The sequence below is a fragment of the Lonchura striata genome, chromosome Z (genome assembly GCF_046129695.1).
Source record: "Lonchura striata isolate bLonStr1 chromosome Z, bLonStr1.mat, whole genome shotgun sequence".
Classification (NCBI taxonomy): Eukaryota; Metazoa; Chordata; class Aves; order Passeriformes; family Estrildidae; genus Lonchura; species Lonchura striata.
The window spans coordinates 49,621,727-49,643,170 of NC_134642.1; the positions used below are offsets into that span (position 1 = coordinate 49,621,727).

The 21,444-nt window shown below is 37.7% G+C and overlaps 1 protein-coding gene and 1 long non-coding RNA gene across 9 annotated transcripts in view; both read left to right on the forward strand.

Moving 5' to 3' along the window:
• The window catches only part of LINGO2 (leucine rich repeat and Ig domain containing 2), a 476,071-nt gene that overhangs the window by 203,398 nt on the left and 251,229 nt on the right, over nt 1-21,444 (forward strand). The window contains exon 5 of one of the 8 annotated variants that reach the window (XM_077790468.1): nt 13,648-14,930. The exons of the other annotated variants lie outside the window; for them this stretch is intronic. The gene's annotated coding sequence lies outside the window, so the exon portion shown is untranslated. The remainder of the gene's footprint in view (nt 1-13,647; nt 14,931-21,444) is intronic. 8 annotated transcript variants of the gene reach the window in all.
• LOC144248365 (uncharacterized) lies at nt 16,943-18,172 on the forward strand. Its single transcript, XR_013341697.1, has 2 exons — nt 16,943-17,102; nt 17,769-18,172. It is a non-coding gene; the product is annotated as an uncharacterized LOC144248365 (long non-coding RNA).

A 21,444-nucleotide genomic window follows, 5' to 3' on the forward strand; every position in this document is an offset into this window, starting at 1 on the left:
TTCTTTGTGCTGTCATTCCTAGGAAAAGACAGTAGTCACTTATCTTTTTAAGACTGGGTTTATTTGAGGCCTGAATGAGAAAACAATTACCTGCTTGGTCTGGCAGTTTCAGTGGGGCATGAGTTTTCAAGGATGAGAACACTTGAAGGAGAATGTTTTTTGGCTCTTGCTAAGGCTGGTGCTGCATGTTGGAAGCTCATCTTATGAGGTTACCTTTAGTTTAACAACTTTTGTTTCCCCTTCAGCTCTAAGGCTTTTGACATCATTATAGAAGACCAGAAAAATATTTGGATAAATTTATTGTGGCAGCAGAGAGCAATAAGTGAAAGCTGTAAAATACATTTTCATACTTTATAATTCTAAACATCAGTTCTTTATTCCATTTACAGTTTTCACATTTATTGCTAGTTCATAACATACTGGTCATCACATCTTTACAACAATTTTATTTAAGGAAAGGAAAATACTATCCATAATAAAAAGAGTCTTGGGAATGATAGACTTGATAATGGCTGTATTAAAGTAAAATAACTGAACATAAAAATGTGTTGTGAGTGTAAAGAGGAGAAATCAGTGCAAAAAAACCCCTACACATTGCTTGAAAATGACCACTGAATACCACAGAATTGCAGTCAATTTGGATTACAACAATTTGGATTTATATTGTCCTTACTGCAGTGTAACCTCCAGGCATTCCTGAAGAAGAAAGAACAGAAAGTAACTGTAGGATTTAGCAAGCTGAATAGCATTTAACTTAATTACAGCAGATATAATATTTGAAGCATATATAAAACAGGTACCTAGAATTTTCAAATGTAAGTATGAGTGTGACTGTTAAAGACATTAATAAAATGTCCTGGACATTTTTCAGTTTACATTTTTATAAAATAATGTCTCATTAGAGTCTTATTGTTAATAATGCTATGTCTGTAATAAATACCACTTGAATGGGGAAGGTGGAGATGTGGGAAAATATAATAAAATACAAGAAGCTTGCTTTAAAAGAAAATTGACCATTTTCTCTATTTATGTTAGAGATCTGCAGGTAGTAATATAATGCTATCTGCCTATATATTTTTATAAGCAGGATATTAAATGCTTTCTGAAGTTATTTTTTTAAATAAATAGCTAATACAATGCAAAATAAAAAATAATACTAAGAAATGAAGATTCCCATTTTTGATCCACCAATTGAAGAGATGATTAGAAAAAATGGAATAAAACAGCACATATATTATTAAGCGGCTGTTCTAGAAGTTACTGTCTGAATAGAACAAACAAACAAAAATAAAAGAGTAGAAAATAATAATAATACAATAATAAAGAGTCATAATAGTACAATAATAAAGAGTAGAAAAAGGAAAGCATCTGTATTTCTGATAGACCTGGAACAATCCCTGTCTGAAAAGAGAACCTTCCCTCTTAAACAGATATTTCAAGAACTGGGCTATCCTCTATATCTAGTAACTGAATCACTGTAAAAAGTTATTTTCCCTATTTTCTCACTCTGTGCTGTTTATCTAAACTATTATATTAGTGAGAGTTAGATAACTCTCTGGCTATGTCTACTCCCTTTTATCTGATCCTGGCTCTACATGACATCTCCTATCTTAATGTGTTTCTTGGGTCTGTAATGGTCAATTATGCATCACTGGGTCAGTGCAACAGGCCAGGACCAGGCAGTAAGTTACATAGACTCCATGCATTTACAGAAGGCTGATCATCTTTATTAAGAAATGCATACTTTTATACCCAAGTTTACTACAGGTAGACCTAATTGGTCCTCCAATCACAACACCATCACCATTTGCTAATCAAGAAATGACCCTTTGGTAAACAACTCTCCATAACACATTCTACATGTTCACAATACCAGGTGCAGCTAGTGAAGATAAGAATTGTTTCTTGTTCTTCCCTCTGATCTTGTCACAGCCTTTCCCAGAATGATGTCTGGGAAAGTTCTGTTTCTCTCTGTGGTCAGAGAGCTGCTGCAATATCAATGAGAAAGATCTTGCAAACAAATTTGTTTGAATTTGTTTGAAATACCCAAAGTTGCACAGAGATTGGGTAGCTTATTCCATGTCATTAACACGAAATTTTCATCCCCATGACTTCTAGCTAATATGTTCTCTCACAATAACTTTGTGCAAGGTTTTCTTAAAAGGCACAACCACAAGGCAAGAATTTTATCAAAAGTGACAGAAACATACAGAATGAGTAATTATTTTTAAAAAAGTGTTAAGTTGCCAACAACTCTGAAAAAACTAATCCTTTCTTTATAATAGAAGCTCAAGCAACATTAAAACACAGTGCAAATCCCTTGTGCTCCCTTTAATTGGTGAATCTGGACTCCTACAGTGTTGTCTTTTTAGCAACACTTTTAGGAAAAATACCTTCAAATGTTTCACCAAAGTTTTATTTTGAGAATGTTTAAATCCATAGTGACTTCAGAGAAATTTGAGGATCAATACACAGTATCTTTTAAAGCTATTGGGCGAGGATTTTCTTTTAGAAGCAGACATCTTGAATGACAGTTGACACCTTAAGGCTCTGTAGCAGAAGTATAAGATAAGTAGGGCATATTCAGGAATAAAATATTCACTTTTCCAACAAGCTTTGTATCATTGCACCTTTCTTAAGAAAAACAAAGCTATTTCTCTTTATGCAGTTGAACACCTTATGACTAATCACCTAGGATAATTTTTAGGGACACTATTCATGTAAAAAGGACAAAGAGAGAAAAATTCAGTATAAAATTAGGAAGTAATTGAATGCTCTTCTTAGTATATTGCGGAAGAAGACATATCAGTATTTAAATGGAAAGGTAAGATTTCTATGCTAACTTAATTAGTTGGTGCATTTATGCTATGATATAGAGCAAATATGGAGCTCTGTTAACTAGGTAAACTAAGCTGGTTTGGAAATTTGGAGCAGGTGTCATAGGTTACACTGGGCAGTGCCTGCCAGGAACTGCTTAGTGTTTCTGCTTGGCAGAATCTCAGGAACTTACTCTGTGGGATGATGACAGCATGTCCAGTAATGTCTTGAAAACCTGTCCCTACCTGCCATACTGATACATGTGTGAGTATCCATAGAAATGTGTGTATATGAAGTATGCCCTACAGAGAGAAACTTTTTTTCTGAAGCATGCATATTTTCTTGTAGTATTTCTCCTTCATTTCTCCTTGTAGTATTTCTATCTTTCTGTTAACCACTTCAGCACAGTGAGAAGAATTAGCTTGCCAATGCCAGTCACATTTCTAGAATCATAGAAGCATTTTCAGACATTTTGGTGCTTCTCTGAACTGCACAGTTGAAGCTGCAAAGCTCACTCATAGCCAAGTACCTGATTCCTTCTCACACCACTATCTCAACTAGACCTAGGGATATTGCAGAAAAATGTTTGTTAAAACCAACTACCTGATATTCAGCAATGGTTATATTAACATTAAAGATTGCTTGAATGCGTTTTCATCTAAGCATATGTGTAAGATGTAATTTCTAATTCATGATACCTATAAGCATTAATTTCCTAAAGAATATATAAATGTTTCATACATGCAATTACAGTGATAAAAACAGCTTTAATTATGATCCTTGTGTAACATAAAAGTTAAAAATCTTTCCAATTAAAACATTTTCAAATCCATATCTTTGAACAATAAGGAAACAATTGAATAAATTAATCACCCATATTTTTTATTCTAAACTTTGAAGGGCAATATTTCTACAAAGGTCTAGAGACAGGACACCATGAAGAATTATTTAGTGTAAAATTGTGATAACTGCATATTGTTTTAAATTAATCTTTTTTTATTAGTTTCCACTTTCTATGGGGAGATAAGCTGAAATGCACATTTCTGATACCTGAAAATAATTATTTGTTATCTTGTTGTGTTTCTTCAAAATAGTATTAAAGCAATATACTCTCCTGAGAGAGGCAAAGTATGAAAATCCTGCTTAATCATGTTCCCTGATGTCTTCTTAACTAGAGTAAGGGTCATCTAGTATTTTAGATAATATCATAGCTTCTGAATTACTTTCTTATTAACATTATTTTCAAATGGAAAAAAAGTATATTTTACTTTTCTGGTTTAATATAAACCAGTGAATGATCTTGTTGATTATAGTGAAAAACAACTCATGCATTCTTCCCTGCAATCACTACATATTGTCATTTATAGACTAATTTTTTCTTCTGGTTTTTTTTTTTTTTTTTTTAACTAAATGAATATTTTGTTAATTAAAATTGAATCACTTGTAGAAAAATCTGGTAATACATGAAATTGTTCCTTTGAGACCTACTAAATATATAGAGCCCAACTCCTGTTCCTACACAGGGCAATACCCGACAGTCGCACTGTGTGCCTGAGAGCACTGTCCAAAGGCTTCTTGAGCTCTGTGTGGATGTGTAAGTGAGGGCAGCTATATAGTCCTTAAGTCAAAGATGCTCCTAATATGGGGCATATATCTTTGTGTCTAAATCCTAGCTTCTGGTCTGACTGACCTAAATTTGACAAACCATTAAAAGTCTATTGAGATATGCAGAGTGATGTATGGAGAATTGATTTTCTGAGTTCGTACATTTTTAGAGTTTTTTAGTACATATTATAGGGGAGTTATGATACAAATGCAAATTACTGTCATTAGAAATCTTGCAAGATTAATATACCTAAGAAAAAAAACATTAGAAATGGCTAAGTCTACCTGAAAGTTAAATGGATAGCCTTTATAAATAGGCATTATACCATCCCTAACTCCAACATTCAAAATCTGAAGTCAGATTATGTTAGAATATGGTCTTACTTAGATGAGGTGGGAGACCATTACTAATATTAGGGTTGTGGTTTTTTAAGACTGCTGTTGACTGATGCACAAATAGACTCAAGGATATCTCAGAGTTTTCTTTACCATATATTTAGCACATTAATTGAAAAGAACTTTATGAAAAACTCACATAAACACTTTTCACATATCATTGTGCTATGAATATAAATTGCATTTTCAAATAATTCTGGCAGCCCACTGAGTTTTTGTGAGCTTCTTAAAGATATATTCAAGACTGTATAATGTTAAACCATCTGAGTAGAGGGAAAAAAGAAAGTCAATAAAGATGTTGCAGAAAGGTGGAAATTGAACTTGCCTGTGTTAGCAACAACTTACCCCCTAGGAGCTTATTTTCAGCAGTTTTTGCTAGGAACTTTGACAAGGATGGAAGGACCCAATTACAATCACCAAAGGACAACGGTCCTGCTAGTTAGTTTTGCAGCAGACAGACGCAGAATTTCTGCATGGTTCAAGGAGCCTTCAATTGCCCTTTTATGCTTATTACTCATATCATAAGTAGAATTGCAGCTCTGGAATACAATTGTAATCTCTCTGGCATCCCAGGGTGGACAAGGAGCACAGCATGAGGAACTCCAAACGGCATTTTCCTAGCACACGCAAACTCTATTACATGTCCATCAAAGAGAGCTGATGGAGAAAGTCTGAACTAGAGTTTTTTACCACAGATATTTAGTGGACAAACTGAAAGATCCAAATATCTTCCAGTAAAAAATTAACTTAAAAGATTTCACACTTTTGAAGAAGGAAATGGAAGCATCTGATGATGCTCTGTGGCTGTAAGCTGTGGTCTCCTCCTTCCTTCTTCAAAAAGGAACTCAGGTCAGACAGTTTTTTATAAATATATGTTTTGTACCAGAATTGTCAAATGGCAATGTTAACCAGGTAGCTGGTCCTTGATCTTTGATGGGACTGCAGCTGCTGGGAATCTACTGGGATTTTCAGTAATAATTGATTTGCACTATGATGTGAACAGCTGCAAAAGAAAAAAGGATTAAGTACATCTTCAAAGTTTACTTCCCATACCTCTATCTCATTAAATGGGAAGGTAAAGAACACAAACAAGCAGTTTTCACAGGGTTTTGTGCTGTATTTGGGATTTTCAGAAAAGCGTAAAACAGCCATGGTAGGAAGGTATGACCCCTGACTTTGGGGAAAATCTCACCTACTTTCTCTAGGTAGCTTACCATTCTACAGGAGTTTCAGAACATGCATATGCATAACCATCCTCTTCAGCTCTCCTCCTATAGGGATGGGTTCTCATTCAAGTACAGCAACAGAACTCGAAACTAGTTTATCTTCTGTTTACAAATAACCTGCAATTAAACAAGGGATTGCTACCACTCTAGCAAACATTTTTATCTGTATCAATAGCCATTTTTTGAAAAGGATGTTTATAAACATCTTCTGTATGAAAATGTTTCTTCTAATTACTTTATAAAACTTATTGGGGTTTGGTCTGGGATGCTTAGTTTTGGGTTTGGGTTTGGATATTATTTTCTTAAGTTGCTTTAGTCTTCTAACAAATTTTGAACTCTTTAAAATACTGGTGGTTTTGTGTTCCCATGTTAAGCTCTTCATAAAAAACAAACCATAACGATGTTAACTTCTACCTCTTGTCCAGCCACTGAACCTATGAAATGAATGATTCTCTACTCAGGAACACCTCACAGTCAGTACTTTAGATTTTCTGAAGTAAAACCACATTTTAAGGTGAGAAGGGTCACAATCACTAATGGAAGTCTCCAGCCTTTATATTTATGAGTTACTTTGTGGAAAGGAAAGTCCTTTATAGGTTTTCAGTTTAAAAACTGAAATAGCTTAGTTGAGTCTCCAAGAATTGCAGTAAACTTATCACAGCCTCAAAAATCTGGTTAATATAATAAAGTTTGGGAGGAGCTGATAAAATGTTCAGCTTTTTCACAGAGGGAGGGAAAGAGAATAAATGAATAAGCTCAAAATAAAGGACATTTATTCTTACTAAATTTAGTATAATCCCCACTGGTTTATTGTGTATTTATTTAACCTTAAATGCCTTCAGGTAATGGTATATCTAAATATTTCACAGCAGAAATTAAGTGTAATACATGCATTAATGCAGTGTACATGCTATATCTCCCTTATCTTCTCCCAAACCTAATACTGTCAGAGAAGAAACTTATTGCCTGATGTGGCTGTTTAGTCTTGGCTATTGCCCAATTCCCAACCAGCTGTTCCCTCACTCATCTTCCTCCACTTCTTTTCTCTGCCAATTTTCATTTTCAGCTTTCTCTTCTTTCTTCCAGAGCTGGTGACTGTGTGCTTGCAGTCAGTCTCCAGAATGGTTTGCCTCTGGTCTTTCTTCTTCCTCATTCTTTACCCTGCTCCAGCGGGTCTCTTTCCCACACAATGTAGGATTTCAGGAGCAAAAACCTCTTCTGCAGGCTCTCCATGGGGAAAGCCTGCTCCAATGCCTGCAGCAACCTCCTTCCCTCCTTCCTCCCTGACCTCAGTGGTTTCACTGCTGTTTCTCTCACTTTTGTTCCCTCCCCCTCTGCCTGTGAGGTGGTTTTGGTCATATACAAGTATATTTTCCAGAGGTACCACCAGCATGGCTTCCAGGCTCAGCTTTGGCCAGTGGGCTCTGGAGCCACCTGAATTTGCCCCATACCCAGCACAGATGGGTCTGGAGTTGGTTATATGCAAGGAGAGAACAAAGGTTCAACCTCTGAGCTACATGTGTTCATTCAGGAGGTCTTGGTATTCTTGGGATCTTGGCAGAGAACAGATGTTCACCTTCACCCTCTGAGATTCATGCATTCTTTTGGGAGAGCTTGGCATGCCTCAGGACTGAGGATATATGGCTATAGGAGCCCATGTGTAACTTCTGTTTCTGCTGCTTGGGGATCTACACATGGCCAGTCAGTTGGTCTGGACACAGAGTCTTTTCCATGGGGCCAGCCAGAATGGTCTTCCCCACCTTAGCTCAGCTGGAGGACCTCAGTTAATAAGCTGGGCTGGAAACAAATGCCATCCCTCCTCTATAAAACCCTCATTCAGGGCACCATCCTACTTGACTCTTAATGTTGTTTCAGGAGGATTGGTGGTTTACACAGCCTCAACACACTGTTCCAAGTGAGATTTTTCCAAAAATCTGCCTGGGTGTTGCAGACTGCTGTGCTGCTGGAGAAAATCCCCCATCCCCAGGAATGGGGGCAGGCAAGACCAGGACAGGATTTCTGATTGTGGATGGGGGCAGGATCGTGCCCAGGATGGCTGATTAAGTGGGAGTCCAGTGCCACAACTTCAGAGAGAGCAGCTCCAGGAAACATGGCCAGCCTGTAGCATTTACACAGCCATAGTCACCTTGGTTAGAAAGAGATGGAATTAACCACAAGAATAACTTAAAAAGAAAAACAGAAAAACAGGAGAAACTGAGATCACAAAAAGTAATATTTGTTTATTTTTATGTCTACATGCAAATGAGTGGGATAAAAATGTAGTGAAATAGCTTTCTTAATGCCTTGAGTAAAGATTCCTTCTCTTGATAGAGCCTGACTGCAGATTTTAAAGAAATTCTATTTTAGAACATGTTTGTGTGATCTCTACAAAAGGGGATTTTCTCTTCCTATCACAAAGTTGTCAGAGACATATTTTCCTTTTTAAATATGATTAAGAACTATTTTTCCTAAAATGAATGCCTTTAAAATTAAAATACCTGAGGAATATGAGGAAAATGGGAATTACCACTGAGCATGGATTGCGGGTGAATGTGGATCAGTGGTCAGCCTTAATTTCTCTCCATACAAATAAGTAGAGAGGATCAGTGACAGTGCTTTGAATCCTCCAGGTTTGCTGAGCCTGAAGGGACAATAGGAAGAAGGAGAAGCTTTGAGTTTGAGATGTTTCACCTTGAGACAGATAGCATGAACTATGCCCCTCAGATTGTGATCCCTTCCCAAAGCTGCTTCCAGAGTGAGAGAGAAGTAAAACATCTTTCTGATAAATCTAGATATAAAAGTGTTGTATAATATTTATTAGTGAATTAGCTTTTAATATAATATTTTTCATGTAACTTTACTTTGAATACTGTAATATTGTTTCTGAGCAAAGGTGAAAGTGTTGTCATTAACCATGTTGAAAAGATGGAAGTGTGACAAGCAACTCCTGCATTAATATTTCCATTTTAACTGAACATGGTAATTTAAATTACTAGTTCACAACTCACTTTAAACCTGAAATTTCTATTTTCATGAGTGCCACCAGACAAAAGTTGGAAATAGGGTACTGCTTTCCTGAAAAGTTTTGAATAATCTCATGTTCTGGAAAGTAGAATATAATAATAAGTATATGGCTGTAAGATAATTTGAAAGGAGTTTCAATCTTTGTTAAGAACAAAAAATATGCTAAATTTGATATCTCTGTTGGTATATTTTTGCTTGGATTGAATTCTCTTGCAGTCTCTCTGTAGTCTGAAGTGCCCCAGAGCAACCATTTCATTATCTTTCATATGCAATATCTCTCAGAGGCCAATTTTGCTCTAGAATATTCTTTGTAGTTTGTTTTTCTTATATCTGTGGTTTTACTCAAGATGCAGCTAGATAAAACGGTTAAAACTGTTATGTTTAAAGGAGTTCAAGCCAAATATTTAATCATTAAGCACCATAAGTTCTCATGCACGGATTTTTTGAGTTTTTATAGAAATAGAAAAGAGACCTGAAATATGATGTCGTTGGGAGCCATGAAGAAAATTATAGCCACATGCCTTTCAGATATAGGAGGAATTTTGTACAGCCTTTTTGATTTTGCCTTGCCACACCTGTGGCACCCAGGTGTGACACCTGCCACACAAGGCAGGGATTATCAGAGTTTCTTGAAAACTAAATATTTTCTTTTTTGCTTTTCTCAGTGTACAACCATAGATGCAGATGGATGTAGTCTGCTGAAGTAAATAGCAATGTTTAACTGAGATCCTCAATTGTTTGAAACAATTGTACTATCTTTGCTAGTACATTACATAAAAGTAGGCTCTTCCTAATAATCCTGACATTAGGAAACTGTTTAAAATGTGATGAGATAAAAGTGTGCAGAACACTTTTGGCTCAGTAAAGCAGTCTGAGCTCTTTAATTTTCTAAGCCAAATGAAATGAAAGAATAACATTCAAAAATTAGTTTTAAAGTGCTTTATTAGATGTTAAGATAAATTTACCCATGTCTCTGTAGTCTCAGACAAGTTTAGAAAACAAACCTGAAAGTTTTACTGCTGTTATCAGTTGGGTTTTTTTTCATGGTATAGTGTGTTCCTAAGTTATGGAAGTGGTGGTCTTGAGAATGTGTGGAGTCCAGAGGAGGGAGGATGAAGGATCCCCATAAAAGAGAATAGATCAATTCATGGCCACTATAACTAGTAGTAGTAATTGGAACAGGGTGGATTTGAGCCAGGAATAGCTCCAAGGTACATTCGGCTGATCAGAGTAGTCAAATTCACTGTTTTAACACCTGCTTACATTCTCTTGCTAGAACTTTGCCTAGTTTTAGAGAAGAAGTTGAACTAGCAATTTACAGTACAACCTTACCAGGTGCTGTTGACATATGAATAAAACAGCAACACAGGCTGAAAACAGTTTTTGAAGACCACCTTGTGCCTGCAATATGAAAGTCTAAGCTAAACAAGAACATAGAGCCATTAATCTAATGTCAAATTAACGAAACTGAAGCAATATATAGAATATTATAGAACTGTTTTGTTAGTATGAGTCACAGTCACCACAATTTAGCAAAAAAATTGTTTAATTTTGGAGATGACTCCATCTGGTTGTTTATCATCAAAGTTTCCAAATTTTGGACTTGGTTATTTGCAAATGATACTTCTCATTTTCAAGCACTCTTGAGTCCATCAACTGACTGTTCTATAGAAGATGAAGATATATATTTTTGTAGAAAAATTATGTATGCCTTTCTGCAAGTTGGAAAATGGGTTTTAATTTAAGGTGCTGTCCCAGGTATTTCATACCCTTGTTTTAAAGCTTGGTCAGTGTAATACACAGAATGATGCAGACAGCAAGACTGGATTTTATGAGGGGTCTATCCCATACAGATAAAGCGCAGATCTGAATACTGTCATGCTCAAATTTGGCTTTTTCTTTTCCTTTTGCAAGAGAAGACCAGTTACCCAAGTTTTTGATTCTCTAATTCTCATTGTGTGTTTTATCATTAGGATATTCTTTTCAGGAAAAAGGTCTTGATCCCACTAGAATGAAGAGATAAGTGGTTTTCTTTTGTTGTTCTCCTTGTGGTTTTGGTTTTTTGGGGGATTTTGTTGTTTTTTGTTTTGTTGGGTTTTTCTTTTGTTTGTTTGTTTTTTGTGTGTGGTGGGTTTTTTTTTTTTGTTGTTTTTTTTTTTTTTGTAGAAACCCTATGGAAAGGCTAGATAAGTGGTATAGCAAGCACTTCTTTTCTTCAAAGAAAATGTTTGTTTATTGTGCAGGATCCGTGGTTACATATCTAAGACTGACTGGAAGAAAAAACTGGACTGTGATTTAGCAGTATTAAATTTGTGTTAGTTGGGTTTAATGCACTTCTTTTGCTGCTACAATAGCCACAGGAACTGCTGTTGTAAGTAGAGAAGAGAGGGATAGAATCCAATTACCCAGAATCCAGGCAAATAACAAAACTGAAATAATCTAGTATAAATGTTACTAGATTTGTTCAAAGATACTACTGAGATTTCAACTACTGTAAATATTCTCACTGTTATTTAGATTCAACTTCTGTCAGTTTTTTCTGATTCTTTCTATCCTGCAAAACTTTCCCCCTTCAGTGTATTTTTATAGTGGATGATTTCCCCTGGCATTAGATCAAGACTATTCCTAAAATGCTTGCCTGAGAGCTTTTCCTTCTCCATTGGGAAGAGACATCAAAGAGTTGTCATCTAATTGATTTTGTGTTTTGTCTTTTTCTTCCATGAAAAAATTAGGTCAGCACAACACAGGATAAGAGAAAAAACACATTTAAATTAAGACATAGCCTATAGCTTCATCCAACCTATTCACGTCCACCATAAACATTTTAATAGGGCTCTTTTCTGAAAAGATTTTTACTTAATGGGAATTTTAGGTGTTCTGGTTTTGGAGTTTTACAGTGTCAAGAGATTTGGACATTAAAATACAATGGCATAGCTGACTAGAATACAGAGATTTAATAAATTGTCCAACTGAAATGGAAGCTTTGAAACTCCCTCAAGATTTATACTTGGGCAGATTCCGTTCTTTCTAAGTCTGTAAAACTAACACCTTAACTGCAAGCATATGGACTCCCTTTGCTGCCATATTAAATGATGTTTAGCTTAAATTAGTCAATGTCTCAAAACTGAATTGGGAAGATCTTCAGCTATCTTAATTCTTTTATCAGATGTGTATCTCTATGATATCATATTTTTATGTGAATAAATGAGGGGTCAGAGTTCTGATGATTTTATATATCTATCAGTTACAATTCCCAGTGAAACCAACTGGATTTTCACATAGAAAGATGAATAGAAGTAGATTGCTACATGTCAGCAACACGTTTCAAATTCAGAATCTTAGGATGATTTTTTTTTTTTTTGTTATTAAAATGTGCTTATGTTCAGAGAAAAACTACTGAGATATAGGACTGTGCAGTAAAAAAAGATCAGGAAATAAATGTGTGCAATGAATAATTATATTTCAGCTGCAAGATAGAATGGTTAAGATAGCATTTCTACTGGAAGGATCATCGCGAGTTTTAGAAGTGATATTATTTCTTTGAAAATTGTTGTAGAAGGAAATTGTGAAAGCTTATGTAGGTTTTTGTAGTAAAAGTCAAGCCCTTTTATCTTCAGTTAGTGGCCCTGTTTTGTGTTTCCAATGATGCATTATCCCTGCAAATTTTCAAGCCAACCTGATCTAGTGGAAGTTGTCCCTATACATAGCAAATCATGTGGCAGGAACAGATGATCTTTAAGCTCTCTTTGCATCATAAAACTTCATAGACTCTGTGAAGAAAGAAATTTGACTAATTAACACATTACTTGACATATCAGTAATCTGCTTTCAAACTGTAATCAATTGGTTGGCAAACTAAAAGCCAAATGAATATTTCCAATTCTGTATCTTTAGTTGCTGTATTTACATTGTGCAGATCAAAAATGTAAGACTTCATTAATATGAGATAACTAATTCCTGAGTTAGAGTGGATATTAATTTAAATGCTGAGGCCAGCACAAATCTGTGTTACCTCTTTTTCATTAGCCAAGTAGCTCAGGAATGTTTTAAAGTTGAATTAATTGTCCTGCTACTTTGCACAAAATTTCTAATCCTAAACTATCCCGTCTCTGCTGTCATTGTTTCTATGCAGCCAAGAAGATAGCATACACCAAAATTCACACCAATATCTAGAATATTTTTATTTATCTTCCCATTCAAGTAACTCACTTTACCAAGGTTTCAGAGTACAAAAGGTAGATCTGATTTTTACAGTACACCTTATGATATTTTTTACATTGCAATTTTTAAAGTAGATTTATTGAGTCTAGCTGTTCCTGAACTTATATTACAGTGCAAATGGATATAAATATAATAGATGTAATTCACTACTTGTGTTTAAGTAGCAGTATTTGATTTCTTCTAGAATGTGACAATGGTGAACCAATTGTAGTGAAAAGTGGCTTACATTAATTCAGGCAGTAAAATTCAAATTTTTTTGTGAAGTTGGACTACCTTTATGCATACTCTGTGGGGGTTGACAACCCATGAGCTGAATTCACTTCACAGAATGTTTTTATTTTACTTTCTAATTTTTCAGGTGGAAGAAAACAGTTACACCATTACTCAGACTAGAAAAAGCTGAAGTACCTATCCTCCATCATTAAGTGTTTGGAGAGCACTAGAAGCACTGCTCGTAGTTGGGAAATAGAAAAGTCCACATGTTTTGCCACCTTCACATTGGCTGCACCATGCCCCAGTGCTGGGACAGCCAGCCCATCTCATCCTACCTGCTTCCTTCCCCAACAATTCAGAATTCAGCTTTGAAACATAAATGCACCTCAAAGTTTAGAGATAGGGAAGTCAGTGGGAAGGATACTGTTTGCATGAGAACACAAGATGCAATAGATGATTCCCATGAATGTAACTGGGTTATTCCCATGCTGCTTGCAATCATTACTTGGCCTTGGGAAGGGCAAGGATAGGCCTGAGTTTAATATCTCTACAAAAAGGGGAAAAAGGTCTGGCAAAGAGGGATCTCATTTCCACACAGTCGAAGACAAGCCTTGGCTGCCTGCTTGCTAAGGATCTGTATGTAGTTCTACTAATGAACCAAATATTTACTCTTTCAGTGAGTTCTAGGTAACATTGTTAGTGATGTCTGGAGAAAGTCTCACTCTGTCATATTTGACCATCTTGGGGTGTGCCTGACCAATTTGTTAAGCTTCTACGATGAAATGACTGCTGCGGTAGACAAGGGCACTGTGGTAGACAGGCAGATATTGCCTACTAGGAGTCAGTAAGGCCTTTGATGCAGTTTCCATAAGATCCTCAGAGAGATGTCAATGTGTAGGGTGAATTATCAGGCTAAGCACTGTCTGAATGACCAGGCTCAGATGGCTATGATCAGCTACACAAAATCTAATTGGCACCCAGTAATTGGTGGTGTACTCCAGTGGTCAGTATTGGTTCTAATCCTGTTTAGTATCTTCATTAATGATCTGGACAATAGGCCAGAGCGTATCCTCAAATACTTTCCTAATGACACAAAAATGAATGAAATAGCTCTCATATCAGATAATCATGCTGCCATCCAGTCAGGCTTCAGCAGGCTGGAGAAATGGTCTGATAGGAACTTCATGAGGTTCAACAAGGATAGATGCAACATCCTGCACATGGGGAGGAACACCTCAAGCACTAGTGTATGCTGGAGGCCACCCAGATGGAAAGCAGCTCTGTGGAGAAGGGTCAAGGCATCCTGGGGGACATCAAGTTGAACATGAACCCCTGTGGCAAAAAAGACCAATGGTATCCTGGACTGCATTAGGAGGAGTGTTGCCAGCCAGCCCAAGGAAGATGATCCTGCCCCTCTCCTCAGCTCTGGTGAGGCCACTACCAGAGAACTGTGTCCAGTTCGGACCTCCTAAGTACAAGGGACAAACGTCTGTGTCTACATGATGTGCAGCAGAGGACTACAAAGATGAAGGGACTGGAGCATTTCTCATAAGAGGGAAGTCTAAGTAAGCTGTGAGTGTTTTGCCTGAGGAAGAGCAGGCTCAGGAGGGCTTCACCAATGCATAGATGTTTATCATGAAGCCAGGTTGCTTTCAGTGTTGTCTAGTGACAGAATAAGAAGCCATGGCCAAAATGTGAAACACAGGAAGTTTCCCATAGGCATAAAGTAGGTATGGGTGTGTATGAGGGTGATAGAGCAGATTGCCCAGGAGGTGCTGGGACCCATCCTTGAAGATTTCAAAGGCCATCTGCATATAAACTTGGACAAGTTTTTTTATAGAGTACCTTTCCAGCCTCAACTATTCACTGATTCTGCGAAATGAGAAAGGTTAGTTGACAATCTAGTTTCTAAGCTCTGCTTTCTCTTTTGTTTACAATGGGAGCTTAACCTCCATTGTTTACAATGGGAGTTTACACGCCTACGTATGGATACCTAAATATATATGTATAGCCTTGAACAGAAAGAAACCTGGCCTGCCTTGTTCTAACATAAACAGTAACACGTTTTTATTAGTTAAGATGTGTTACTTGAGCCATGTAGCTTTTCTCTAGCTCTTATGTAATTGTCTTCTTTTATATTTGGGGTTCTTTTCTCTTTTCAACATTTTCTTCCTTTCTGCTAAAATTCTATTTCAAAATCAAGACTTTCATTAAAGAAGTTTTGAGTCTAAATGATTCAAAAATAAGCTAAATACTTTAATGATTTAATACTGAGGAATTAATAACAAGAGTAAAAAAGTTCTTAAAAGAGCAGTATTAAAACATTTTGACATGACTCACTGGAGCGTGACTTTTGTCATTGAATGCTTGGGATTTATGTTGTTAGTTCTGCAGATTTACAGGGGTCCATTCTTAAAATGATGTGTATAAAATAATCTCTGAATAAAAAAATTCATTGGTAGAGGGGAGAGATAGTGTTACTTGGGAGGCAGTGGTACTTTTCATGCCCTGCTTATGATGCACTTACGTTAAGTAGAAGTTCTACAGGCAGGAATTTCCCATGAGACAAGAGAAATATTTGAGGTACTCACAGCTTATAAGTGTTAACCACAATCAGAAATACATAATATATTTGTGCATTAGTCAAAGTACTCCAGAGATGCTGAAGAGGTAGATAATACCTTTTGCTGACATTTATTTTTTTTCTTTTTATTCCTGTTCTCTCATATTTTTTCATATACCATTCAAGTTCTGATAACCTTAACATTAGTTGTAAAGTGGTTTTACTTCCTATTTGCCTGGTTATTTACTATTCATCACTGTATAAAATTTCCAATAAAGAAAGACCATCATGTTTTTCTTCTGGTATGATGAATTGCATATTTGGTAGCTTCTTCATCAGCTCATATTTTTCTTTAATGGAAGAAATGGAAATTACCTAGTTTCTAATGCAAAGGAAAACATTTAAAGAAATATTCTCATGATGAAATAAAATTTGTGGCGTCTTTAGTACTACATATATGTCTCCTTTCAAAGAGGAAAACACCAGCAGTAACTGATTTAGTTTCCCAAAACTCTGGCCCAAAAAGTGTGTATACCTCTATACAGGTCCAAGTGCAGTATTCTACTGTGGATCAAAGCTGAAAACCTGTCACAAACAACTCAGCAGCAAAACAAAGGTACAAAATATGGAAGAATAATAGCTTTAAGAAAACATTAATGTCATCACAGTAACCTGTGCGTACAGAGTGTAATTCATGATTTGCCTGTTTTCAAGCAGTATTAGCTGCCCTAAAGCAAGTACATATCTTTTGAGATAACCTTGCTTCATTCATATCAGTGGTCTGGAACAAGATACAGTATTACCACTGTATGTATGTGTTGTGGTTTGACACGGAAAGATAATTTTTCCCCGGAAGGAAGAGGTCAATTTAGATATTGACCAATTGAAAGTAGACACGCCTCTGAGAACACAGAGGGGTTGAAAGCAGAATTCCCAGGGGAACTCGCTCTCTTTGGTTCCGGTCAGCGTGCAGTGCAGACCTTCCCCCGCCCAGCCACGAGCTGGGTGGGGGAGGGGATGCCCATGGCCTGAGAAAGGTAGGCCGAAAGCCCCAAGGGTGGTGGAAGGACTGGAACCGGGCTGGCCCCTGCAGATGGAAGGGTGGAAGAAATCTGGGATGTCTCCATTTCCCCCCCCAGAGTTCCTCTCCCGAGAGGGAGAGAGAAAGCCGCAAGGAAGGAGGAGCGGGGGGAGCTGCTGCAAGGTGCCCAGTGCGTGGGAGTTGCTGGATGTCCGGGCATCAAGCCATCCTAGGAGTTCGGACTTTTAACCCTTTCTTGAGAAATGAAAGCTTTGTGAATTTTCCTTTCCCCTCCTCGGTTTGAAAGAGAGGAAGAGGGACACCTTGGACCCTGGGATGGGATGTTGGAAGGAGGAATTCTGGATGGGAGGGGGACAAGGAGTGGCTTTTGGCTGGACTTTTCCGTGTTAGCCACAACCTGAACCAATCTTCTCCTTCAAGAGGGACTGTGTTTTGGGAGGATGCCAGTGAGTCAAGAGACCTGCTTCAGCTGGGAAAAAGACAAAAGTGGAGTGAACAGAGAAAAGGTTAGGGGGTTTGTGGTGGCGCCCCCTTGCCCTGGAAAGGAATGAGAAGAGAAGAAGATCTCTGTTCTTGAGCCCTCGGCCCCAGGGGAAAATGTGGGGGACTGTGGTCCCAAACAATGAAAAAACTGAACTGTTGTTTTCTCCCCTCTTGCCAGGGCATCCTTGAAAGGAAAAATCCTAAAAGCAGTCTGTCCATCCATGCATTGGTGGTGAGAGCACTGTGCGTGGAAAGGAGAAGGGTCACCATGGCAAACTTTTTCTCCGGGCGGTGCCATGTGTGACATGGAAACACAGGATGTGGAGCTGTGTTTCTTGGGGGGTCTGTGGCACAGGAGAGACTCTGTTCCCTCGATGGACTGAGTATCGATTGCTTGGAGGGTGGAAACCTGATTGGGGTCCAGATTGTGTCTCACTGTGGTTTGTTGGAGTTGGGTGGTGGGGGGGGAGGAATGTTTTGCAAGGTTTTCATTTGGATCTTTGTGTGTTTTCTTTTCCCTTCTTTAATTTTCTCTTTTCTTTTGTAGTGGTAGTTTAATAAAGTTTTTTTTCCTGTTATCAAGCTTGAGCCTGCTTTGCTCTATTCTAGATTCCACTTCACAGCATTCCAGGTAGGGATCACATTTTCATGGGGGCACTGGCCTTGTGCCAGTGTCAAACCATGACAGTATGGCTTTCTCTTTTTATTTTAGCCTGTTAAGAAAGCAGGTCAGTACCCACTTATGATCTGACAGGATTGGCAGGCTGGTTCGAACTAAAAGATGTGTCCCATTAGAAATATTTCAGGTGAACCTGACCAAGACCGAGGAAATGTCAGATTTACAAGCAGTTTTGTCACAAACATAAACTTAACAAGCTTTAGAAGAAGAAGAAAAAAAATTCTGAGCTGCATAACCTTCATTTTTATTTGTAACTGTAACATATTAGAAAAAAATGCCTGAATTAAAAGGTGGTTTTTTTAATGCACACTGTCTCTTTAATAATGAACTCCAGCAGACAGAAAAGCTGGATCTCTTCTTTCTCATAGTTAGGTAAGCTTTCATCACTTTTCCCTTGATGTTGGATTATAGAGCAAAGTTAAAAAAGAAAAGTGAACCTCAAGCCAAGTTTTTAAATCCAGAGATTGGCAAGAAATTTAAGTGCCTGATTCTGAAATGCTGAGCCTCTGGCAACTTCCATTTACTTTAAAGGGAGCTGCCAGGGGCTCAGCACCTGAAAATAAGGTCACTTATTGAGGCACTTCACTGAAGATAATTCAGTGAGAGAAGATCCATAACCAGAGCATAGAATGATTGTACCCCTTAGGGAGGAGAAAAAATTCTGAAGTGAAAAACAAAGGCTTGTCACCATAACACTCCTTGCTGTTATTAAGCAGGAAGGGCAGTATCCACAGAAGAAATCAAAATGTATCTATTTAATAAAATATGAATATTAACACATTTAACACCTTTTAAAAAAGAAAAGGAAGTAAAACAAAACCAAAACAAAACAAAGAAAAAAACACTGAAGCAAAGGAGGAGAGGAGTATTAGGAGACAGTATGATTTGAAAAGTTAAATTTCAGACCACTAGTCATGGCTTTGCCTTCTATGGGCTAGTCTGCCTCTGAAGGCTTTAATCTCAAAATTGCATTTTTCCCCCACTGTGCAGGAATCCTATCCACACACAGAGCTGAGATACTTATTTACTCCTTCCACCCAAATAGGGAGCTAGGTGGAAAATCCACAGAGTCACACAGTAGGAGATGTGTTTATGATCTCAGGCTATTAGCAGCCTCACTGAAGTCATCACTTGGCTATGTTTTTTATTGGCTCATCCTTTCCGCCTTTAAAGGTGGATGTGTCTCAAGAGGTAATAACACAAGCTCTGTGTGTAGTGATCTTTTTGTGGGCAAGGGCTGTCTGAGCTGGAGTTAGCTTTTACTATTATAGTGAGTAACAGTCATTAGGCAAGTTTTAACTGCTAAACTGGTCAAAACTGGAGTTGTAGTTGGTTTATTGTGCAGTATCCTTGATAAAAAGGATATAATATTTTCAGTTCCCACCACTTCCAGGATTTTACCTCTTAGTTGTCCTCAAGCTCATTACACTAGTACCATGATGTGTTTTGTTTGGAAATTAAAAATGTTGAAAGGAGGGAAATAAAAGATAACTTTCCGCAGTTCTGTAAAATTACATTGCTCTAACCTTTCATTTTCTTTTGAGCTTCAGCATGCATTTTTATTAGGTTTTTCTTATTGATTTTGAGTCTTTCGTATTTCCCTAGTACTAAACTATCTCATAGTATGAGCTGCGCTAGCACTCACATTAAAAACATTAATTTTCAAGGATTTTCTTTAATTTTCTTCACTGAGCTGTGAAAATTTGCTCTAGGCAGACACTTGCCTTCAGGCTGTGATGCAGAAGGAGGCTGGTGCAATCTCTAAGGCCATTTTATGACATTGTTTCTTTCCTGCAAGTGTTTCAACCTGAAAGTTCCAGAAGTTTAATTTTTGTGTCCTAATCTCCTGAAACACTGCAGAGTTCTGTCTAATTAATCAAGGGATTTAAAGGACTTTTCTGTCAAGGAGCACCAGCTAGGTCAGAAAATCCAAACTGGGCCTTTCTCCCTGCAAAACATACTGTCATACATTAAAACCACATTTCAAATCAGCTTGCCTCACACTGCTTTGAGGTAGCCCAGATGTCCACAGTGACCTGCCTTAAAAAACCCTGATTTACATAACTGAGCCTTCCAGCAAATAAATTTTCCACCTTAGAAATAGATTCATAAACTTGCTGGACTCTGGACAAACTTTGCTTGCAGATAGGTTAGGTTTGTGTATGTGTGAAAAGCTAACAGTTTGGGAAGTGTAAAATCCTCCAGACAAATTTTTAAAAACCCAGAAACCACTAGAAAAATGAACATGAACATAAGTAATGAGAAATTCTTGATTTAATATCTCTCTGCTTTGTTTTAATAGTCTAAGGCTGTGTTTCAATGGTCTTGCCTTAAGTAGTCTAAAATGAAGGACAACAATGAGTAATAGCTTCTAGATAATCCCAGGGGGATTTTACAGGATCTTCAGAGCCAGGGACTGGAATCATGATTACGTTGTAAAATTTAGACTAGGTCGAGGGTTAATCACATTTGTGAAAATGTTACATGGGGGTGCACTCTTCCTGGCTGAGGCAGAGTTAATTTTCTCCTAGTAGGTCAGATAGTGCTGTGCTTTGGTTTCAATATAATGATTATGTTTTTTGTTGGTCATTCCATTGATATGGCTGCATGATGCATAATGATATCACTGGTGATATGACAACTCACTTGTAGCTCTTCACTACAAGGGGAGGGGAGGGGAGGGGAGGGGAGGGGAGGGGAGGGGAGGGGAGGGGAGGGGAGGGGAGGGGAGGGGAGGGGAGGGGAGGGGAGGGGAGGGGAGGGGAGGGGAGGGGAGGGGAGGGGAGGGGAGGGGAGGGGAGGAAGGAGGGAAGGAAGGAAGGAAGGAAGGAAGGAAGGAAGGAAGGAAGGAAGGAAGGAAGGAAGGAAGGAAGGAAGGAAGGAAGGAAGGAAGGAAGGAAGGAAGGAAGGAAGGAAGGAAGGAAGGAAGGAAGGAAGGAAGGAAGGAAGGAAGGAAGGAAGGAAGGAAGGAAGGAAAGTTGGTTCCTGTTTCAAACCAATTGAACGAGCACAGAAATTAAGGCAGTGATTTTGACTGTTTAGTGTTTTTCAGAGCAAGGTAAAAGACCTCTCTGGGAAAGGAAGAACTAGAAAGAGTAGGAGAACCTGGTAGTTTCATTTATGTAGTGTACAAATGCAAGAATACAAGGTGCTAAGAGTACAGACAAACACTAGA